Source organism: Pelodiscus sinensis, chromosome Z (genome assembly GCF_052426305.1).
Source record: "Pelodiscus sinensis isolate ZL-2025 chromosome Z, ASM5242630v1, whole genome shotgun sequence".
Classification (NCBI taxonomy): Eukaryota; Metazoa; Chordata; order Testudines; family Trionychidae; genus Pelodiscus; species Pelodiscus sinensis.
Window position 1 is genome coordinate 16,109,159 of NC_143085.1, and position 17,834 is coordinate 16,126,992.

A 17,834-nucleotide genomic window follows, 5' to 3' on the forward strand; every position below is an offset into this window, starting at 1 on the left:
AGATACAATTACGCAATTAGATAGCGATTATTTGGGTGAAGAGATGTTCATTTTTAAAATAACATTTTATAGATTTTAGATGAAAGTGGATAATTCCATGTAGAAGCTATTCATATCTGTATGAAGTCTAGAAAACAAAAACAGTGCCAGGAATTCTGCAACAAACATCATCAGATGTGTGTTTCAATGCATTTTCCATCACATTAGCTGGTACATGAATTTTTAAACATTTACAATCACACAGCTGGGAGGCTCTGGAAGCTCTTCATTGAGCTGTCCTCTCTGGCTAACAGCTGGATTTAGAAACTGGAAGCACTGGCTTTCAGGCAGGTCAGGCACACACTGTTGTCAACACGCAGCCTAGGGAGGGTCATGCGTGAAAATGTTTTAAAATTTTTCCCCACCAGATTCAGCTTGAGTTTTGTTTTCAATAGGTGGGTGGGCAGACCTCAGGAGAGAAGCTGGTTGTTGTATTAAACCCTATGCACACAGTATTTACTAAGGAAAGCCTTACAAAGTTACACAAATCTGGGAGTCATATGTGCTCCCCTGAGCATATTCAATTTTATAACCTACCCATAACTCAAAAGAAAATATTCTTCTCCTGGGGCAGACCTCATTTCATTGAGTAAGTGGGATTAGGTCTCATGCTCTTAATATTCTATGTTTTCTTTTTCTTGACAAGTCCCAGCACACACTATGCATCCAGCACCATAGTCATCTTTGTCACAGATTTGGCTCTTAGCTACCTTTTCATGCTTACAGCTAATGCTGCTGCTTGTAACCGTATGACTTACCCTTATTTAAGATGCACAGAGAAAGGGGAATGGAAATCCTACATTTTCAGAAGAAGTCAAAAGCCTCCATTGCTAAGTGGTTAAAAGTCATTTGGGAAACTAGTTAAAGCATATCTCTTTATCTGGGCTTTTTCATGTTCCTGTCCCTGCACATTTGTTACAAGAGTCTTAGGAGAAGCTTTTCCCTCATCATTTTTTAAGTTCTCAGCAGGACATGATGTAATTATGCGCTTGATCATGATCATAGTTTTGATGATTATGATCTCAAAGATCTCAAAGCAGAACTCATTAAATATTCTTTCTGATATTGCGTATGAATGTAGTGTCAACATGAAAAAAATGACAGGCTAGAATGGGGAAGATTATCTGAAAGTCTTATCAGCAAGGTCGAAGGTGCTGGTCTAGAAATCAGATCAGTAAGGGCCTAATCTTAGCTATTCTAGAGACTTGCTGTATGACCTTGTGCAAATCACTTCACCTTTTTATGCTTCTGTTTCTCCTGCCACCCTATACCCGCCTTGTCTAGTTAGCTAGCAAGCAGTTCAGGGCAGGAGCTGTCATGAAATGTCAGACCCTTCCACTCCATGTAACTCATGAGTAGAAGTTTGAGAATCTGAACTTGTCATAACCTTTTCTTGCAAAAATAATAAATTCTCTGCCCTTCTTTTAGAACTTCTGATACCCATTAAAACCATCAGCAATGCTTTTGTAACACTTATTGTTATTTGGTTGGGTTTCTACTCACGCTTCCCTCCCCCACTGCCACTCTTGGCCCATCCAGAAATCCACAATTCTCCTTGCTAACCCTGATGGATTCTTTTCAAACGAATGAGTGGGGGATTGTGGGAATGGGATGGACGTTAAAAAGTCATGGTTAAAGAAAATTTCATTCAAGTATATACTCTGTTGACTCGTGTGTCCAGTGAGGTCAACAATTCAAAGAAGTCCTTTTAGGAACACACACTTGCTTACTGCCAGACCAGGCTGTTATTAATGTTGGTATAACTGCAGAACCACCCTAATGAAGTGGTGTGTTCTAGAGAGCATATCTAATGTGAACCCTTCTGCAGCTGGCCAGCTGCTTGATGTGGAGGGACAGCAAAGCTAGGGCCTCATCTATGGCCCAACCTGGGAAAATTAGCAGGATGCAGCTCCATGTGTCCTAGACACCACAAAGACTGCAACTGTGGCTAATGCTAGCACAGGGGGAGGATACTTATTTCATCTTTGCCCTTCTGAGCAAGGATGGGTCACAGTTTAGACCTTAATGAACATGTAGCATTTCCATTATTTTAACTTGCTAGCTGCTCCTGTGAGTGAGATGGGACATTCAGCTAGGCACAGTGGCCCAAAACTGAAGTAAAAATGGCTTGCTTCCCCCAGGCAGCAATCATTGTTCATGTTGATGATTTGACATTAAGATGGTTAGTGATCATCTCCTCCCTGGCTGGAAAGCAAACAAGAGCTGGACAGGACTGATAATAGATTTCAAACCATGCAAAGGACAGACTGTTTTTTTAAGTTAACAGGCAGCACCGAAGGGCTGTTTATTACATAAAATTTATCTCAGAAGTTCAAGGTAATTTCTCTTTGATGCATAGACATGCGTATATTGCACCATAAGTCATATCATTCTGCCGCCAGAATGGAGGGAGAAGGTTTTAAGCCCATCTAGAGTACTCAAAAAGTTTTACAACTGAATTTGGTTTTATATAGCACATTTCATACAAAGTATCTCAGAGCACTTTACAAAGTATTGAGTCACATAACAGGACTGCAATGGTGGTCTAGCTAAATGCACTAGTTATTACTAATAGAGGGAAACAGAAGTTTTAAATTTTGATTCTGATATTTACCCTTCTACAAAGTCCATACAACTTAATTTCATTCCTTGTGCATCAAGTAATTCTTGAGGTAAAAGGTTATTTTTAACTTCAAGTTATCTTTTAATTTTGTAGTTAACATTCAGCATTGAAAAACTGTTCTTGTTGAACTGAAATTGAGTGGGCCATGGTATATGCATTGCTTCTCTCTTTATTCGGTTATAGAAAAGACCTCTTTGGAGGCCTTTGTTGTCTATTGTCTCCTTTTGTCATGAATTCAGGACTATGGAGCTAATTTATTTTTCATTCTTCTTGCTTTTCTTCAAGATTTCAAGCATGTTCCTGAAAAGCGATTGAAAAATGGGGCTGCAAGAGTTCCATGTTTTCACGTATTATGATGGCCCCAGATGAAAGTGCTCAGATTACAGTGAATGTAAGTTATTAATTGCAGTCCGTTGAAAGTCAAGCTAAGATCTCATAGTCAGCAGTCTTGCACATTAGAACTCAGTATTAAAAATTCTGTGACTTGAATTTTGCCCTAAATTAACCTGACAATGTGTTCGTGCAGTTGTAACTTAGGGCATGTTTATACTAGGAAATTATTTTGAAATAACTAAATTAGAAAAAAAATCCCAAAATAATAAAATTGAAATAGTGTGCCCCTACAACCGGAAAACCATGAAATTTCTTGAGGGAGGCTCCATTCAACTAAGAGCCCTATGAAGCACTGGGGAGTAATTACTTCTAATGACTCTGGGGAGTAGTTATTTCAAAATAGCAGCAGTGGCGTGTCCACACTAAAGCTATTTCAAAATAACTATTTCAAAATAAGCGTTATTCCCTAAAGAAACCAGGAGGACAGATTTCTAAATAACCAGCCTGTTATTTTGAAATAACTCCCTAGTGTACAGCAAGGCTTAGAGCAGGGATGGGCATTAATTTTTGAAGTGGCCGGACCAAGGTACTTCCCTGCTTCCCCACCAACAGACCATGATTGGTCTGCGGGTGGGCTCCCCGGATCCTCCTAGGTGCCCATGACCCTGGCAGTGAGAGGAGACTTTTCATACTCCCTCTTCTGCCCCCCAGGCCAATGAAACTCTGGGACCATGGGAACGCACAAAGTCTTCTAATGCTGCGCATCCTTGCAGGGCTGAGGAAACATCGCAGCTGGGGTGGGAGATGAGAAAGGAACTGTAAATGGCAGTTCATGTAGACCTACTCAAGCTAGCGATATAATCTTGCTAGCTCATCAAAACAACGGACGAGAGGACACCATAGCATCCTTACTACAGGCTGAAGCTCTCTAGTTCAGCTTCTTCAAGCATGACCAGTGATGAACCAGAAAATTTGCCAGACCACAGGAGGCCAGTATTGTCTAGCAGCATTACCAATACTTTCACTGTTTACTGGGCTCTTAGAAGATATTAGTGATAAACTGGAGCTAAACAACAGCACAGAACACAGAACCAGGTCTAAGGTTGTAAACAAATCTTATGGGACCCCAGGAAACTGGCTATACCCATGATTAGTGGACATCCAACTAATTAAAATCATGCCAGACCATGGGTGTTGCAGGACCAGAGAGTGCTTAACTAGAGGTTCAACCAATACTATTTTTAGAGAACTAGCTAGATTACAGCTAAACTTGAATACATCTACATGAGCTGCTGGTTACATCTCCAGCTGCAGTGGTTCAGTACTTTCAGTGGCTGTTTTGAGACGAGAACCAAAGAATCCCAGCTCTTCACATCCATATCCTATAAACTAGGCCATATTCCCTTTCTTTACAATTAATAATTTAGCATTCAGCCACATTTCATGCAAAACCCATGTCAATGCACTAGAGAACATTGTTCAGCAGGGCAGGGGTGTCCTATACTCTACAGAGAAATGTCATGGGATCATATTTTAAATTTAGGAGACTTAATCCCACTTTTAAAAGTGCCTGAATAATTTAGACCTTTTTTAAACATTACCCAGGATGTTCTATTCCCACCTGGATAGCAAGAGGACTCAGTTTACCATCTTAGCCAGAGTTCTGACCATTTCTTTTACTTGTGTGTGTGATATTTCTGATTATCCAGCAGGACATCCAAGGCAGCAATGTCATTCTGCCTCCACTATTCTGAAACTGTCTATCAGAGGAAATTTAACAAGTTCCTCTGTCACCAGAATTTTGCTGCAGTATTTTTGGCAAACAGCAGGAGACACTCTTAATTTTGTGCAACAAGGTTTTTGTAAAGGACTTCAACAAGTCAATTTAATCTCCACGTGTAGACAGCAGCAGCTTGGAGCTTATTCTTTGCTCTTTGTGATATTAGGTAGCAACCAGACAACTTCTTGATATTCACCCTTCTTAGAAGCATCAACTCCATTGTTTTGTTTTTTAAATACATGTATGCTAAATGGAATACTCTTATGTTGTTGCTGCTTAATTTAAACTGAAGAAATGGCATGGCAGGAATCTTATTTAAAACTACAGTTTCAGATGGAAGTGTAGAGTTTTTCACCATTGTGACTAAGTCTCAAGACTCAGACAGCTGCAGTGATGTGGAAAATGCACTTCTCCCTCCAACACTTCTGTTTTCATTTCTGGCAGACTTGCTTGGCACATTCTCAGTTTATACACAATTCTATAAGAGCATCTGCATAATGAGCTGGATTCTGTAATAACAGTCATTCTATTTTCGAGTAACTATTATAATTGCTTGTAGACTAGAAGTGGCAAATGAGACAATCAAAAACACACACAAACCAAGAAGAGTAATAACTCTTCTCAGCCAAAGAAGGCAGCAATGCATAATACAGGGTAGTTTGAAAAGAGGAGAAAACAGAGCAGCAGTTACAACCTGATAGCTGTCACTTTCTAGTGGTATCTATTTTATCTTCACCTACCTCAATCCCAAGTGAAAAGGAAATGTAAATACACATTAGTGGTACAAGTTTTAAAATGCTGTCATTTATCTCATCATTCTAAGGTAACATCTGTTGCCATAGCAAAATTAAATATGTTACCTGGGCAGTAATTCTTCTAAAGAGCTAATTTTATTTATAGATTCTCTCTCAGCAGATCATTGGTGACACTAGCTATCCATAAAAATAGAAAGGAAAACCATTAAAAGGCTGAACAATAAAAATATTAAGCACTTTATACAAGCTAACATTTTCCAAACACTTCATGTAATAAATTACTTAACACCTCTGCATGGTAAATAACATCATCCAGGACAGAGAGAATAGGTCTATATTGTGCTTTCTATTAAGATTTTCCACATGTACCAGCAGTGCTAGCAATAGTAGGAGTTCTACTATAGATAAAGCACTGGCAGCTGCTGCTGTTTTTACTATCATGTCATCTACTTATTCTGACAAGATGAGGCAACATAGTGGAGTGTAATGGTGTAAAAGGTTGAGAATATGCTTGATACAGACATAGCCTCTGAGGTCAGCAGACATGCCCAAGGCCATTCAATAAGTCAGTAGCTGAGCTGATATCAGCACTCACAAGTTTCTTGATTCTAGTGCCTTTCTTTGCTGAACACTATCGAGCTTCCTCCCGTATGACTACCTTTACTACAACAGCATCTGCTATTTTGTTATTCAGGCTGTTTTATTCCATGAGCATTTATTTGTGCCATGCTAGTTTAGGATGTTATAAGCACACGCGTTATAAATTTCATTTTCCATGAATTTATAATGGCCACAAATTCACATCCTGCTAGAAAGAGGAAATTTACCAAAAGGAACCCTTGCTTTTCAAAAATACTGCTAGTTATTATATTAAAGCTATATTCTTGGGTGTCAGCCTCAGGCACTAGAGATCTGGGAACTGACTTGTGAAATAAAGTAGGTTATTATATAGCCCCCATGCAGCCACAGATCACAGAATGTGAAGAGGCTGAGGGACTTTCTAGTTTCAGGGTATCCATTCTTTTTCCACTAAAGAAACGTTAACATTGAAAAACGTGGGAGAAGAATAAAGTGAATGTGGCTGTACTTTAACTATCACTGGTTGTTCTAAAGTTCTTGTTGTGAGAGTGCTGCAACTTGCATCTTTCCAACCCATCAGCCTTATTTCATGCATGCATCTGAAACAGTCTTGCTTAGTATTTCCTTTACAAGTGATTAAATTCATATTTCTTAAAAGGTTACAATATTCCTTAAAAGGCTAGATTCTAAGGGAATGTCAATATAAGCACTTCCTGGTCAACAAGCTGGAGAGGGAGGGAGGGAGGAGATGGAGTAGTTCTACAGCACTCCAATGGGCCACTCACCAAGCATCCATGTGGATTCAGCTGATGTGCATGAAACTTTCCATACTGTGAGATGACATACTGCAATTTGAAACGAGGGTGTGTCAAAATGCAATAGGAATGTGCCATGCACATCACTTACTGAGTGGCCTGCTGGAGTCTAGTTTGCGGGGCAGGAAGTGCTTATTTAGACATGCCAACAGAAGACATCCCCACAATCTCTATTCCTAAATATATGTGCACAGTGAGTAATTTTGAAAGACTGATGCTGCCTAATTGGTAAAATGAGGAACTGAATCTAAATATTCAGCAAAATTTTGCAAGAAGAAAAAGAAGAATTAGAATGCAATAGCAAGCAATCCTAGAATCCATTCTCAATGGCCTGCTGGGAAATTTCAGTTGGAATTCCAAGCCCATCCTCTTACATGAACACCACAGGCTTCCATAAGAATGAGAAGAATGAAGGCTCACGCTTTTTGAACATAAAGAAAACAACAGGTGCATTGTTAAAAACGCAGAGGCAAGCACTGTGAGTGACTATGGGAGCGTGGTGAGCTACTCTGCAAGAGACAAACATATGAAAGTCTGAATAAACTGCAAGAGAGTCATCTGTTATATCTCTGTTATTAAACATTTATCGAAGCTGCATTTCTAGAATGCAGTTGCACTAGCCATACACCCCCACCCCCACCCCCACCTCGCCAAGTTCTCTGAAGCAGTGTTAAAAGAAAGTGTCAGTTGGGTTGGGTTTTTTTTCTTAGTTTTCTTCTGACATCCATAGGCTGCTACACATTTCATAGACTCATAGGACTGGAAGGAACCTTAAGAGGTCATCTGGTTCACTCCTCTGCACTTGGATTGTGTATTCCAGGTGCTATGCACCAGATCATCAGCTTCTGCTGACTTCATCTGGAATCACCGAAGCACCTTGTAGGATAGGACCTGGTGATCATGCTCACTGTTCAGTGGTTAATAGTTTTAAAACTTTTCAACCTCATTGGAAAAAAAAAAAAAAACTTCAAGCAAAGAAAAAAAAAACCCACCACTACCACTTAGGAGATGTGTAGTTTCTGGGGTGGTTTAAGTCTGCATTGTATTTTGAAATGAGATTAGGTTTAGATGCCACTCTGTGGTTATGGTGGGCTTTCCTTGTAATCTGGAGGTTAAAGATAAAAAACATTGTTTTGAAAAGCAGTTTGCAATGGCAGGAATGGCCAAGAACTCTGATGCCCAGCAAAGGGCTAGCAAACCCCTGAAATCTCCCCACCCCCTGCTCAGGAACAGACACAGCAGTGTGTTAGGCTATATAAACAGAGAGATCAGGATAGTATGCTTTCTTGCTGCATTCAGCAGAGCTGAAAACCCAATGGCACCCTTTGTGCGGGGAGAGAGGATTCAGCAGCAGAAACTCTACAACTGGAGAATCAGTCTAGAAAAGCAGCAAGATTCTTATAGCACTGCTGCTACCATGGAAACAATCACCTTTCCAAAATACTTGTGCTCTTGCTCCAGAAGTCTCTTCTTGCTGCCTCTCCAAGTTCCCCCAGCACATATTATTAGTTTCTACAAATATATGGGAAATACTATTGTTACAGTGAAACAAGCCACTTGGGGACAACCAGCTCTTTCCAGCTAGTCAAATATCTGTTTAAAACATTTTGTTGTTTTTTTAAACCCTTGCTACCAAGCTGGTCTGCGTGGAAATTGGAGGTGATTTCAGGGACACTAAACTTCAAAGGACACTTTGTTCAGTGCCTACTACCTGCATAAGAGCAAACAAGCACGGAGCATTTTTTTTAAGAGCTGTGCTAATGATTTATTTTATACAACATCTGTGTAGCAATGGGAGCTTGTTGCAAGGCAAGACTGAATTAGTACCCAGTAAAATTGTTTTAATGATAAAAACTCAACAGCCCTGTATGATTCAGATGCAGTCAGAAATCTACCAAAAATCCTACTGGCTAATACGGACACTGTACTATAAGACAATAAAGCATTTAGAATAATGAATGTGACAAGGAATATCATGACAAAATAATCACATTTTTCCATCTCAAATAATGATATCAGTGCAGAGGGGAAGATAATTCTAACAAACTAGCTTAATAAAAGCTAGGGTTGTACTTGTGATTTTAAAATCCATGTGTGTCAGAAAACACCTAGAATGGAATGGAAAATAATAGTTCAGAAGACAGCTATTTCCAACAGAGTTACCCTATTACATGGTAATGGCAGATTTAAATTTCACGTCTTGTTTCAAAAGATTCCTACCAAACAGCTGATCCTTCCACATACTTAGGCAACTTTTTCTGCTGTGATTTTGCTCCCCTTATCATCACCCGAGCAAGGATCACAAAACATTCAACTCAGATAATGTAGCATTATTTTTCCAGGTAAGTGGCTTAGGACGGCGATTACCAACTGCTGGTCCGTGCACTGGTGCCGCGGTCTGAGAACCGCTGGCTGCCAGGCTACAGCGGCTGCCAGAGCTGAAGCTGGTTATTCATGGCAGCCCAGCTCTAGCAGTCGTGGTGGTTGATTTTGCCTGCTGCTGGGCCTGGGGCTGAGGCAGCAACAAGAGGTGGCGGAGCAGGAGGTGCCTCCCTCCCTGATCCGCCTCCCACCCAGGAAAGTCGGTGCCTAGCTGGGGCTCTGCCTTGGGGTGCAAGATGTGTTTGGGAAGGAGGGGGAGCGTGCACCACCAATGGTCACTCACCCTACCCACGTGGCAGTAACAGCCACACTCCCTAGAGGGGACAGACTCACTCTGGGAAGTCGGGGGTGAGGTGGGGTCAAAGAGCAAAGGAGTGTTGGGTGAGGGCATGGTGGGGTGATGGGGAAAAACGAAATTGGCATGGGCTATACGGGTCAGAGGTTAAAGAATCAAAGGGGGGGTATGGGTGAAAGGCACTGGTGAGCAAGGGGCTGGGTTTGGGCTAGGCGGACAGGCAACATTTGTATATCTGCATATTCATTATACAGATGAATATGCTAATAAAATGTTGCCAGTCCGCCAAAAGTTTGTGAATGGGTTTGCTGGCAGCATAAAAAAGGTTGGGAACCACTGGATTAGGAGACAACTAGGAGCATTAGGCAAGGCAGAGAATAGACAAGCATTTTTTCAGCACGCAGTAGACACATTTTTGGGGACTACTAATAGAGCTCAATAAAATATTGGTAACAGAAGAAATTTATCTGGCTCTGAGTTCATTAAAAGTTTGCGCCAGTGGAATAACTATTCAACTGATTTATTTAGGACATTTTGTTCATAACATGAACAGTGTTCAAGGTGACTGAACATTTTGTGACCAATGTAACCCATGCTAACAGAGTGGCTGGTACTTGCCTGAGGAAAAGGGTATCCAAGTCATTTGCTACTAAGTGAGGGAAAAGGGAAAACATGCAAAACTGGGTTACAAGAAATGTTTGTTGCACCTTTTTGAATTTTTAGCTGGGCAGTTTGCAGTGAGTTTCAAAAGTCACAGGTTCCTTGACTGCCTCAGGGAGAATATGCAAAAGCAGTGAGGAGTCCTGTGGCACCTTATAGACTAACTGAAGTGTTGGAGCATAAGCTTTCGTGGGCAAAGACCCACTTCGTCAGATGACGTGCATCTGACGAAGTGGGTCTTTGCCCACGAAAGCTTATGCTCCAACACTTCAGTTAGTCTATAAGGTGCCACAGGACTCCTCACCGCTTTTGCAGATTCAGACTAACACGGCTACCCCTTTGATACTCAGGGAGAATAGAAGCAATGAAAGATTCATTCAGTTAGAGCACCTGTATTGTGCATGTTCTTCTCTGATGCTCTGTTGGAGAAAGAGTCCCATCATTTGAGGTGGAGTTATAAGTGTTCAGTGGCCTCCAAAAGACACTGGGAGGGATGATGATCCACACACTAAACTGAAAGGGAAGATGAGTTGCTTGCCAGCCCCAGAGGAGCTCTGTACAAATGTCTGGCTTAACAAGGTCATCTGTCAATGGAAATATTATAGTTTCATGTCCAAACTCAGCACCCTTTTTTGTTAGTGCATCACTAGCTGTATGTAATTTGACTACGCTTCAGGAAGTGTCATTTTACATGTTGTTGTTGTGCCATGGCGAAGAGGTGGAAATCTGAGGACAGGAAATCATACAAAATCAATCTGCAAAAAAGTGATAAAAAATGTTGTGCAGCCTTTATTGCCAATGAGTACAGTGTGTCTGCTGCCACCTATGCAAACAGAAGGGGTGCACACAAGCAGTAGCGCCAAACAAATAACTTAGATATAATCTTCAAACTAATACAGGGCCTGGTAGAAAGCCCATTTAATTTAATGGGGTTTAGCTCAGATCCACATTAGGGATGTAATAGTGTCGTCGATTAACTGATAAGCAAAAGCTTATAGGTTAATGCTACAGACTACATGCATTCACACGCATTCACACACTCTCTCTCTCTCTCACCCAGTAAATTGTATAGCAGGCTGGCCAGCAGCCCAGCTCAGTCCTGGCTTGCTGGTCTGGGACCTATCCATGCTGCGGGGATGCATTTAAAGGGTATTAGAAGTCAAGCTCAGTTCCGGCTCGTATCTGGTCTGGGAGCGCAGACCTATCTCCCCCCAGACAGGCAACAGCATGGGCGACAGGCAGCCAATGTGCGAGGGGAGCTGGTTTTTAAACTATCTCCCCTTGTGGACCAGCGCCTGCCAGGCAGCCCATACTGCTCCCTCTGATACAGAGGCAGCAGCACAGAGTGGCAAGGGGCACCTCGGGAGTGGGGCCGGAATGCACTCGCTGCTGGCCCCACCCCCAGGGAATAGAGAATAGTTGAGTAACTGATAAGAATTCATGAGGTTAATCGACTATTCAATTAACCGATATTCAACATCCCTAATCCACAATTTGTTTGAAATGCAGCTAATTAAGTTGGAAACCCACACACTAATCTATGGTCCTCCAGACTCTTCAGAACAATTTCACTCATATATTCATAACAGGTATAATTATTTTTAGAGATTATTTAAGAACTGCAAAATAATTAAAGTTTCCAAATGACTGGCACTCCATAACTTGTGTTCAAAGGGCCATGCAGCAATCCACTATCACATTTCAAACCAGTGGTGAAGAAACTAGGCATCAATGGAAGAAATCCAAATAGGGGTAAAAGAGTAAAAAACAAAAACAAAAATCCAGAATAAATTATTCAACTTTTAAATTATAAGCAATGGGTTAACTGAATGAATCTTGAGTAATGAAGCAGAAATTAACTGCTTCCCACATTCTAAATTCTAGGCACATGAGGAGAAATGAGAATGTAAGTGTATCAGACTGGAAAAAAGTTTATCAAGGGAAGGCCACACAGGGGATTCTCCTATCCAAGATAATAAGTTTCTCTGATTCAAGATACAGGAAGACAGATGAGCCATCTCTCACTACTTTGTAAATTATGAACAACACAGGGGACTAAAATGAACATTGTACTTAGCACAGCAACAGAAATATGAGATACTTAATAATTCTGATGGGAATTCTCAATTTCATGTGCCTAATACTGAAAAGATGTTAATGGAATAACACGTTACATGTTCTCTTTCTAGGGGATTGAGAACTCGCCTTACAACTTCCATTGGCAGGTGGAGGAGAAATGGGGATCATACCATTATCAATCAGTCATCATTTCTTCACAACACTGCATCCAAAACTAATGATTGAAAGGAGTCAGAAAATGGCACGTTAACACTTTAGTCAACTTGTAAGGTTTTAAAGAAATCAAATGAAAGTGAGAGTTAAGTGCTAGAACAGCAGCTAATCTTATTCACAAATCCATAATCAAGATCAGGGGTGGATATAGGGCAAGGCAAGTGGGGTGACCGCCCCGGGCCCCATGCTTCAAGAAGCCCTGTGCATGCGCCATCGGGTATGCGCGTGGTGCCACCGCGCATGCACCGTGGCAAAAGGGGGTCCCGCAAAATTGTGCTGCCCTGGGCCCCGCGAAATGGTCATCTGGCCCTGATCAAGATAAAACTGTTAATGAAGTTTCTAATTCATTACAGAGAGATGGAGAGAGAGACTCCTTTAGTCAAAGAGAAATTATTAGCATTTTTGATCTGCTAACTTAGAATCATTACCTTAACACTGCCAGGAAGTCTAAGTTCATTTGCTTACGGGCAGCAACACAAAAGATTTATTAGCCAGTTTCATTACTCATCTTTTGCAATAGAAAATATGTTTATAGTATCAGATTAAATGAAAGTAACTGATCACTGTGATATATATAGATGAGAAATTCATCTGCTAGCAAGTTCATCCAAAATCTCATCCACCAATATCCATAAGCTTTTAGGGTAAATGCACATGCATACACCCAAACTAGAGTTTTCAAATACATATAGCATTTTCACAAATAGTTTTTTGGAGCAGCAGATTTGTTACCAGGACATTGCAGGCTTATTCCATTCCTAAACAGAGTTAGTTTCAGGACGTAAGTTACATACCTCCATCCCACAAACCAGTAAAATGTTGCAATTACATTGCAGTTAAGAACACAATCAAAAGGACAGACTAGCCCTTGGGTGGCAATATTGGCCACTTAATCCTATGCTGAGCAGGATTAAGTATCTCTAATCAAACACCTGCCAGGTATTTGTCTAACCAGCTTCTTAAAAGTTCTAACAGACACAACCTTGGAAGCTTATTCCAGAGTTTAACTACTCATCACTGGAAAGTTTTAAAAATATCTTAACCTTAATCTTGCTTCAAGATTCAGCCCATTACTTTTTGTCCTAGCTCTAGTGGACAAGAGAACAACTGATCACCCTCCTCTTTAGAAACAGACCTTAACATATTAGTAGTCTAATCGGTCCTCCCCTCAGTTGTCTTTCCTCAAAATTAAACATACTTAGTTAAAAAAAAATACCTCTCTCACAGGTCAGGTTTTCTAAACCTTTTATCATTATTATTGCTCTCCTGTGGGCTCTCTCCACTTTCTCTACATCTTTCTTGAAGTGTAGTGCCTAGAACTTAATGAAGAACTCCAGAGCAAGACTCAGACCAGGGCTAAGTAGAGCAGGACAATTCTGTCCTCTGCTTGATATATAACTCTTCTCTTAATACATGCAGAGTGATATTAGCCTTCTCTGCAGCTGCATCATGGGGTACGTCTAGAATACATGGCTCTGTCGATGAACCCATATAAAATAGTTTACTCGGCATAGTCAAAGAAGCAGGGATTTAAATAATCCCCGCTTGTTAAAATAAAAATGGCCGCCGTACTGTGCTGACGATCAGCTGATCCCACACAGCGTGGCAGTCTAGACGTGGCGTGGTCGATAAGGGAAGCCTTTTGGTCAACAAGGGAAGCGTTTCACGAAGCATACCAGAGCGGTCGACAAAGGCTTCCCTTGTCGACCACGCTGAATCTAGACTGCCGCACTGTGCTAGATCAGCTGATCGTCAGCACAGTGCGGCAGCCTTTTTTATTTTAATGAAGCGGGGATTATTTAAATCCTTACTTCTTTGACTATGCCGAGTAAACTATTTTACATGGCTCCGTCGACGGAGCCATGTAGTCTAGACGTACCCACATTGTTGACTCATTCAATTTGTCATCCACTATAACCACCAAATCCTGTTCAGCAATACTGCTGCCTAGCCATTTATTTCCCATTTTATACTTGAGAGTTTGATTTTTCCTTTTTTAGTGTCGTATTTTGCACTAACTTGTGCTGAATTTCACCCTGTTGATATCAGACCAGTTCTCCAATTTGTCACAAACAATTTTAAATTCCAATCCTTTCTGCCAAAATGTTTGCTACTCCCATCTTGATGTCATCCACAGATTGTTTAAACACACTCTTAACTCCATTTTCTAAGTGATTAACTAACATTTTTAGTTGTGCCAGACCCCGGACAAATCCTTGTGAGATCCCATTAGATACATCTTCCCAGTAAGACAGCGAACCATTGACAATTATTCTGAATATGGTCTTTCAACTAGTTATGTATTCATCTTATAGAATTTTAATTTAGATCACATTTCCCTAGTTTGATTATAAGACTTATGTGGAAATATGTCAAAATCAAGATATATCATGTCTACCAACGAAACCTGTAACCAGTCAAAGGAGGAAATTAGGTTTGTTTGGCATGATTTGTTCTTGAATGGTAGATGTAAGCAAACAACAATTTTACTCATGAATTCATGTAGTTGGTACAGAATCCCTAGTCTCCATAATGGGATGAACTAGACACCAGATCTGGGTCCATCTCCAATTCCTGAGTATTCATCACAGCCAATATTATGCTATTATACACATGTACTAAAAACTGATGGTTTGTACAATCCAAATAAAATTGAAATTTTCAATTTAAATAGAATAAAGATGTAAAATCCTGTTTAATTAGTTAACTGGTTAAACGGGGGAGGGCTGAGAAATCGGCAGCCTCATGAAGGTGAGGGGACTGCAAGGGGAGAGGGGCTGCTGATTCCCAGCCCGTGCAGGCTCACAGGCTGGAAGTTGCAGGCACACACTGGGCAGAAGCAGCAGTGGGGGTTGGGGAGTACACCAGTCCTTTCCTGCAGGGTTCCACAGACAGAAGGCTGCTCCCAGGTAACTTGTTGACTTTAATGGGTGATGCTTACTGGGTAGTGGTTAACCCATTCACATCTCTAATATTAACCAGGTTTGACTGTATAAAACAAACAAGTCAGAAAAATTTAACTAACGGACAGGATTTCCCTCTCCTTGCCAACAGAAGGGCCAATCTACAGACTAGCCACTTCAAGACAGTAAGTGTCACAAAATAAAAATGACCAATTCAGAGATCTTTTTTCCATCAAGGGATTTCTTTAATAGATTTGGTTTGCTCATCAATCTGTTATTTGAAACCCTGCTTCCAACTATAGCCGCATCCTCTACTGACAGAAGACTCCCAATTCCTGCCTTCCATGTCCTGTGTTTTCTCCTTCATCATCTGCTCAGTTTATTTTCACCTTAACACCTGTGGAATGGTTCTAAAAGCAAAGCAAAGGCACCATGCTGTATTGTATTTTTTTTTGTTTTGCACAAGAGAAATCAATATTTGCACGATTTGTGATATTCACTGACAAAAAGGACACTCTCTAGAGGAGACAATCAGCCAATAGAAGTTTTATCAACCTACTTTATAATGATTCTAGCAACATAGTTTTTCTGACATTGGCCTAGAAATTGGCTTTTTCCTCAGGACCTGCTCCAATTTAACAATCATGTTTTCCCATTAGCTCTCCCTCTCATTCCCTTCTGATTCTCAAGGACTCTGCTCAGTTCCAACCATCAGAAGTGTCCTCCTTGCCACAACCTGTCCCAAAAATGTGCCATGTTCTTCATGTAGGGGAAAAAAGGGAAAAGCAGCTCTTTAAACTTCCTTCCCCACTGTGAACACAGCATCCTGAATGATGCCATTCAAAACTTTTTCTATTAGATGGGACCACTCCATCACCATTCCATCCCATGTTAAAAGATTTATCCACAAATAAGCAGCCTTAAGTTGCAAGTGTTGCCCAGCCTGGGAGCATGGCAGAAAAAGGCTATTGGTTTTCAATGAGATCCAACGCTAGGCAAACTATGCCCTTACAGGCTACTCTGACATACTTTTAAAAATGAACAGCCAATGGTGGAAAGCAGCTCACATTTTTAAAACACTAAAACCTTGCTTGAAAAATTGCATCACCAGTTCCATTCCACATGTCAACCAAGTAAGTTATCCTGGAGCAAAATACACTAACATAAAGCAAGGCCAGGGGTGGACCACAAGTGGATCACAGGCCTGATGCGGTTTGCTAGGGTTAGCCTGTTGGCCATGCATCACCTTCCTAGCCAAAGGGAGCTGTGAGTGGCAATACCTGCTGTGCGCAGATAACCCCACCAGGGTTAATTCACGTGTTGCTTATTGCCCATTCCTGAGCCAGACATTCATCCCAAACTCACTTCTCTGTTTTTAATGCACTAACTTGTTTTGACTAGACACTGAAGAAAAGGTGCCAACACTGATGGGTGTTGCTACTTGAACACAAGTAGCTGTTTATTACACAAAGATTTATGATTAAGTTCCTGTGGAAATCAATCTAACTTTCTAGAGATAATGGGAAACAGGACTGCTCCTTTTTTAGTTCTCAGTTTCTTAAAGCCAACATTCATACTAGATCAACTGAACTCACTGATACATTTATGACACATTTCTATAAGGCAGGGGTGGGGAACTTCAGGCACAAGGGCTGGATGTGGGCCCTGGCTTGCCTGGATCTGGCCACCCAAGGCTTAAGTATCCCCTCACCCACTCACCCACACTGGGGAGCCCACAGTAGGGAAGTTAACTATTTGTTATTTTACTAGTCAAGTAGTTGATGGAATTTCCATCGACTGCTCAATAAGCTCTTCCACATTCCTCCTTTGAAATGTGCAAAAGCCCCTGCCGGAAGTCCCACTGACTGTGGGCTGCAGGCGGCATGCCAGCTTTGAAATGTACAGCAGTCCCTAGTGGGGACTCTTGTGCATTTCAAAGCAGAAGTGCAGGATGGAGCCTGGGTTCAGTGGGGAACTGAGTCCCCTGCTGACTCCAGGTTCCATGCTGTGCTGCATTTGAAATGCCACATGGAGCCAGAGGTCAGCGGGGGACTCCCCAGCTGACCCCGGACTCCACGTGGTGCTGCCTTGGCGTTTCAAAGTGGCAGTGCCACACAGCTGATCCCATGATCAGCCATGCAGCACTGCTGCTTTGAAGTACCCCCTTTCCTACCTCTATCTGATGGAGGCAGCGGGGAAGTGAGGGGAATGGACTAGTCGACTGACTATCCGATAAGCATTTGCTTATCAACTAGTCCTTAACATCCTTAGCCCACACTGGTGCTCCAGCTCTCATCCACTCCTCCACAGAGCTGCAGCACACAAAATCTACCAACCTGGGACCACCTAGGCTCTGGTGTGTGAGGGAAATGTAAGGA

The 17,834-nt window shown here is 41.4% G+C and overlaps 1 protein-coding gene and 1 long non-coding RNA gene across 12 annotated transcripts in view; one reads left to right on the plus strand and one right to left on the minus strand.

Moving 5' to 3' along the window:
* Nucleotides 1-12,987, plus strand: part of LOC142818491 (uncharacterized) — a 33,320-nt gene extending 20,333 nt beyond the window's left edge. Inside the window, exons 2-3 of the long non-coding RNA XR_012895981.2 lie at nt 2,948-3,053; nt 12,451-12,987. This is a non-coding gene — a long non-coding RNA (uncharacterized LOC142818491). The remainder of the gene's footprint in view (nt 1-2,947; nt 3,054-12,450) is intronic.
* Nucleotides 1-17,834, minus strand: part of ARVCF (ARVCF delta catenin family member) — a 603,575-nt gene that overhangs the window by 48,348 nt on the left and 537,393 nt on the right. The window lies entirely within an intron of this gene.